We start from the raw sequence: 7,174 nt of genomic DNA on the forward strand, positions 1-7,174 counted from the left end.
CGTGTGCCACCTGGCCAAACACCTCAATGGTTAATTGTTACCACTTCAATCAGGAAGTAAGCACTATGAATAGACCACAGGTGAGCACCTTTTGTTTTACAACAACAATGGAAGCTGTTGCAGAGAGAGGAAGAGGAAGAGGGAGGGAGAGAGAGAGAGAGAGAGAGAGAGAATGAGACAGACGGGGAGGAAGAGTGAGAGGTAGGGGTAGAGCTGGTAGAGGAGTTCATGGCCAAAGAAGACAACAACTTTCAAATGAAATCAGAGCAACCTTAGTTGATCATGTCATCAACCATGGGCTGACAATGCGAGAGGCTGGACATAGAGTGCAGCCCAACTTGAGCTGTTTTACTGTCGCCTGTGTCATCCGGACATTTAGACTGGAGTACAGGTATGTAACCAAAATGTATTTCACACTATGTAGTACACCCCATGTCGTAGTGTATCACCTGTTTACTTCATGAATGGCTGATGTCATACACTAACTGCACAAATTTCCTGTAGAATTTACTCTACTGTGGGGGAAATATCTTTAGGCTGCATTGTCCAAGCCCTATTTTTTTGTTTTTTTGTTTTTCTAAAGGACTGAGAGACGCAACCATGGTGGAGGAAGGGGCCAAATATTCACCAGGGTACAGGAAGCTGCCATTGTAAACTTGGTTTTGGAAAATAATGAAATCAGATTACGAGAAATTCAAAGCCACATCATCCAAGACAACACCATATTCAACAACATTCAACGAGTCAGTCTGTCAGTACTGGAAATGGATGCTCATGCAATCCCACATGAGTTAATCTTTATAGATGAGGCTGGGTTCAACCTAGCAAAGACCAGAAGAAGGGGGAGAAACGTCATTGGCCACAGAGCCATTATAGATGTTCCTGGCCAACGTGGTGGGAACATCACAATGTGCGCTGCCATCTCCAATACGCATGGTGTCYTCCACCGTCATGCCAACCTTGGACCATACAACACAGCCCATATTCTCACATTTCTGGACAGACTCCACAACATTCTCATACCACCAGAGCGTATGAATGATGCAGACCATCAAAGAACCCAGTACGTTGTAGTATGGGGCAACGTGAGCTTTCATCGTGCAGCCCCAGTCCAAAACTGGTTTGCTGACCACCCACCAATTCTCATGCAGTACCTCCCACCATACTCACCATTTCTGAACCCCATCGAAGAGTTATTTTCGGCATGGCGGTGGAAGGTATACGACCGGCAGCCCTTTGTGCGCATGCCTCTTGTGCAGGCTATGGAAGAGGCATGTCATGAGATTGATGTGGGTGCGATTCAGGGATGGATAAGGCACTCAAGGCGCTTCTACCCTCGATGTCTGGCAAGGGAAGATATTGCCTGTGATGTGGATGAGGCGTTGTGGCCAGACCCAGCTGTGCGGCAAGATGCTGCCTAAGAGATCCTGCCCAATTTTCTTTTTCAGTTTACTGTTTTTTTTGTGAGCATATTTTTGTTCAGTCCAATGTAAATATATCTGCTGTGCATATGTTGCACTGACTTGCTTGGTGAAACATTTAAATAAAATGTTTCAACAGCATGTGTGTGTATCTGCAAATATTTCTGTGCATCTGAAGAATTTTCTACAATTTGAACTATTCTAGTATTCTGGCAAAGCATACTAAAGATGAGAGTGCTTTTCATTATGCCCAACAGTGTGTAGTTGGTTAGACAAAAATCTGGTMATATGAATGAAGTGTGTGCCATTTCGYGCAAACGTTTGATTTTGATAATGCTATATGTAGTTTTGGTTGCAGTGCTTAATTTTGCAGTTTGGGTGTGTGGTTTTGTGAATTGTGTTAAGTATTTTGATAAAACCAGCCTAGTTTGCAAAATTGTGTTTTAGTAATTGGGAAAAACTGTAATGCCCATGATTTTGGAATGAGATGTTCAACGAGCATGTGTCCACATACATATTTGTAAATGTTTGCTAATTTATTGAAAATTAAATACAGAAATATCTAATTTACGTAAGTATTAACACCCCTTTGCTATGACACTCCAAATTAAGCTCAGGTGCATCCAATTTCCTTTGATCATTTTTGAGATGTCACTACAACTTGATTGGAGTCCACCTGTGGCCAATTAAATTGTTTGGACATGATTTAGAAAGAAACACACCTGTCTATATAAGGTCCCACAGTTGACAGTGCATGTCAGAGCAAAAACTATACCATGAAATCAAAGGAACTGGTTGTAGAGCGCCGAGATATATCCCTCATCACAATTCTATCTGGGGAAGGGTATAAAACAATTTATAGTGTTGAAAGTTTTTTGGGAAATTGAAAAAATATGGAACTACCCAAACAGCACCCCTGGATTTCGCAAAGAATGCATGTGAAAGACTCTGAGATAAGGCAAAAGATTCTGTGGTCTGATGATACAAAAATGTTACTCTCGGCTTGAATGTGAAGCGGTATATCTGGAGAAAACCAGGCACAGCTCATCACGTTGTCTAACACCATCCCTACTGTGAAGCATGGTGGTGACAGCATCATGCTATGGGGATGCTTTTCAGCGGCAGGGACTGGGAGACGGGTAAGGATAGAGGGTACAATGAATGGAGCCAAATACAGGCAAATCATTGATGAAAACCTGAAGGGGGGGCTGAAGATTTACGTTCCAGCCGGTCAATGACCCCAAGCATACAGCCAAAGCAAAGCTGAAATGGCTTCAGAACAAGAATGTGAAATTCCTTGAGGGGCCCAGCCAAAGCCCAGACTTGAATCCGATTTAAAATCTGGAAAGATTTGAAGATTGCTGTTCACCGCCGCTCCCATCTAACTTAACAGAGCTTGAGAAAATCTTAAAGGAGGAATGGGAGAAAATCCCCAAATCCAGATGTGCAAAGCTGATAGACATACCCAAAGCTGTTATCGCCGTCAAAGGCGCTTCTACAAAGTATTGACTCAGAGGTGTGAATACATACAATATATCCCCCTAACCAATAAAAAGTTAACCTTGATAAACGTCTCACATCTACAGTATAGCCAGTACTTTAATTACTGCAGCACTATAATTTCACGCCATTTTTTCCCTCTAAAATAGCCAAATGTATTTAAAAAAAATGGTGATACTAAATGACTTTATTGTTTTTCTTCTCAATTCAAAATTAAACCTGTAGCTAGCTAGATACATTTAGTTCCCTCTGCAGCCTGTGGTTTCCTTGGCAACCCACATTCACTTGCCATTGCCCTTGACTGTCTGTGTATCAGACATCTATTGTCTCCAGACACCTTAAATGTGGTCCTGTGGCCTACAATCTTTCACCTGTGCAGGGAACGGTGAAACCATACACTGTCATCTGCGCTAGACATGTAATTGTCGGGGCTGAGTGGTGGTGACTGAGCTTGTGTTTCACACACACACACACACACACACACACACACACACACACACACACACACACACACACACACACACACACACACACACACACACACACACACACACACACACACCTCTTCTCTCATCTCCTCTTGTCCGATTAGAAGTGCCTGAAAGGTGGGAGAGGGAGCTAGTCTACAGTAGCAGTGTTTATCATCTCTAACAACAATCACCTGCACCGCAGCGGTCTGACATTATTTTTGGAAGCAGCAGAGAATGTTGGAAAACAAGAGAAGAGTTATTTCCAAAAACACTACATCCACCAATTTGTACATCTTTGTGTTTTTATTCATCAGAAATGATTGCTTATCGCCACCTTCATGTGTCTGGAAAATATTACTGTTCTCAGATTTAAAAAAATWGATTTTAGGTGTGTGTGAGTGTGTTWTTTTTGTTGCAAAACGCTATAAATCCATTGTTTAGTTGGAATGGAATGTTTGTATCCTGTATATTTGACTGTGATTATGTGGTTGTCTCACCTAGCCATCTTATCTGATGAATGCACTTAATGTAAGTCGCTCTGAATAAGCATCTGCTAAATGACTCAAATGTAAAATGTAAATGTTTTACAGACAGATCTCATATTACTGCATTAAATGAAAAAAATATATATACATTTGATGTCACAAATGTGTATTTTGTACAGTTTTTTACAAAAATGTATTTATTTGTTACATTTGACTGTGTGAAACCTAGCAGTACAATTGTTTGCTCAGAGAGTGAGGCGGATTAGCATTTTGCCAAAAAACATTTGTCTTTCTGAAATGAAACCATCAAGAGATAGAGTTGAGACAAATACATGTATGTCATTGAACAACCCCATGCCATGATTAGACAGTGGAAAACCCTACCAATCTCTTTCATTATTTCTTTAAACAACAAAAGCTAATTTACCAACATTTCGGAAGTGGAGACATGTATATAGTGTTTTGTAATGAAACTCTTCAAGTGTTATGCAGGAGGTGTGGGGAAGTTTTTACGTGGTATATTGCATGTCTGGGATTTTTACCCCCACAKAAAGTTGGTTTGTAGGCTACATTGGTGGTGACAGAGCATTTTCTATTCCAAAAATGCAAAGTAGGAACAGAAAGGCAGATGATTTATCCCAGTGTTGTGCTAGACTGGCAGACGGCAGACACACCTGTGTTGCATGTCAGCCTCGGTATGTCATGTGCATTCACTAATGCACTGTTTACCTTTCTGATGCTTGCAGCTGCCACATCAACCCTTCATACCTATTCTGTCCTGTCCTACGGCCAGGAGGACACTGTTCTTTTTTTAAATAGTCAATAGTTTGAGGTTTGCATATTGTAAGTCTCAGTATCTGCAAACATAATTGTATTGATTGCATAGAAGTATTTCTAAAATAAAAATGGTTAGAAAAGAATACTACTAAAGAGACGACCCGTGAGATCTGTAAGAGATCCCCAGATGTCAAAACAGGGATCCGTCTATTCACRGATCCCTGTTTTGACATTTATCGTCTGACAGGGATGGGGGTGCTCAGGGACTGTGTGTGTGTGCGTGTGTGTGTGCGTGCGTGTGTGTGTGTGTATGCTGTTAGGTAGCCTGTGACGCACCGATAATGGCCTGAGCCATGTCCGAAGGCCATGTTTATTGATGTGATGATGCATGCTGGGAGAGACGTTCGCTCTTAAAGGTCTATGTGTGTGTGTGTGTGTGTTTGGACTGAATATTACCTCTAATCTTTCCTTTTATCCCTCATGAGCACATCCCTACCCTTATCCAACGAAGAACAATAATCAAACATCGCAAATGATGTATTTCAAAGAAACACCAATATCTCAATGCCCCAGTAAATCAGTGCAGCTGTTAATGGGTACTATAGCTCTTTGCAGTCAGTCAAGCCCAAAGTGTTTCGTATTCAAATTGTATCCTGATGTTTCATTTGCAGGGTTCTGCAAGATTGACTTGACCTCAGTTTCTCTCTCTGTCTGTTTCTCCGTCTCTCTCTGTCCGTTTCTCCGTCTCTCTCTGTCTGTTTCTCCGTCTAGCTCTGTCTGTTTCTCCGTCTCCCCCTGTCTGTTTCTCCGTCTCCCTCTGTCTGTTTCTCCGTCTCCCTCTGTCTGTTTCTCCGTCTCTCTCTGTCTGTTTCTCCGTCTCTCTCTGTCTGTTTCTCCGTCTCTCTCTGTCTGTTTCTCTGTTTGTATTATGCAAGTGACAAATCAACTTTGATTTGATTTGAAATGACAGGTCAAGGCAGGCAGGGGTCGATAATCAAGAGTAGTGGCAAAGGTACAGGAACGGCAGGCAGGCTCAGGTCAGGTCAGGCAGAGGTCGTTAATCCAGAGTAGGGGAAAAGGCATAGGACGGCAGGCAGAGTGGTCAGGGCAGGCGGGCTCAGAGTCAGGACAGGCAATGGTCAAAACCAGGTGAGCGAGGAAAAGAGAGACTGGGGGAAAGCAGACGCTGAGACAACTGCTGGTTGACTTGACAAACAAGACAAACTGGCAAGAGACAGACAGAACACAGGTATAAATACCCAGGGGATAATGGGGAAGATGGGTGACACCTGGAGGGGCTGGAGACAAGCACAAGGACAGGTTGAAACAGATCAGGGTGTGACAGTTTCCCATGCCAATAAAGCCCCTTTGAAGAGACAGAGACCAGAAAAGAGAGGAGGACAGAGAGAGACAAGACAGAGAGGGAGAGAGAGATGAGAGAGAGAGAGAGAGAGAAGAGAGAGAGAGAGAGAGAGAGAGAGAAGGCTACAGATATTTTCCACCATTTATAGCTAACCTACTATTAATGTAATTTAATCTTGTACAGAGACTTGAGGCACCATATTATTGCTGTAGTGTCACAGTTTGATGAATAGAGTCATTGGCTCATTCATCTGTTTCAACATTCCACAGCTACTTCCAATAAATAACCCTGCGTGCAGAGATATCCTCTCTGAAACACTGCTACTGTAGAAGCATCAACTTATCGGCATGCAGTGTGTGTGGTGTGTGTGTGTGTGTGTGTGTGTGTGTGTGTGTGTGTGTGTGTGTGTGTGTGTGTGTGTGTGTGTGTGTGTGTGTGTGTGTGTGTGTGTGTGTGTGTGTGTGTGTGTGTGTGTGTGTGTGTGTGTGTGTGTGTGTGTGTGTGTTATTCTTTGTCAAGCCCTACTCAGTCACCTGCCATAGGTTTGTTATGAACAGAGAATACACTACTAACACGCGCAGCATGTGCTCACACACATGCATCATGTTACAGAAAACATATACAACAGTCTTGTAAAATAACTTGTGGAGAACACCAATTCAGTCCCATTCAAAATCCTATTTTCCTTAACCCCTAACCCTAACCCCTAGAAAGTAGTATTTTGAACTTGTGGGGACCAACAGAATGTCCCAGTTGGTCCATTTTGTTTTTCATTTACTATAGTTAAATATGTCGCCACACACAACCACACACACACACACACAACACACACACACACACACACACACACACACACACACACACACACACACACACACACACACAACAACACACACACACACACAACACAACACAGACACACCCATCACTGCAGGATCAATACTACCAAACAGAACACTGGGGAGGAGAGCCATTATACATTACACACACATTCATCAGGGGCAGGAATGACTTCAGATGACTGATTTTTATGGTTATTATGGACTTTACCCACAGTGGTAGGTTAATTGGGATCTCGTTCAACTACTGAAATAATGGTGATGAATAATGATGATGTATTTCAGAATCACGATTCTACTCTTACAAACATAGCCTACG

The sequence above is a fragment of the Salvelinus sp. IW2-2015 genome, linkage group LG32 (assembly GCF_002910315.2).
Source record: "Salvelinus sp. IW2-2015 linkage group LG32, ASM291031v2, whole genome shotgun sequence".
NCBI classification, from domain to species: domain Eukaryota; kingdom Metazoa; phylum Chordata; class Actinopteri; order Salmoniformes; family Salmonidae; genus Salvelinus; species Salvelinus sp. IW2-2015.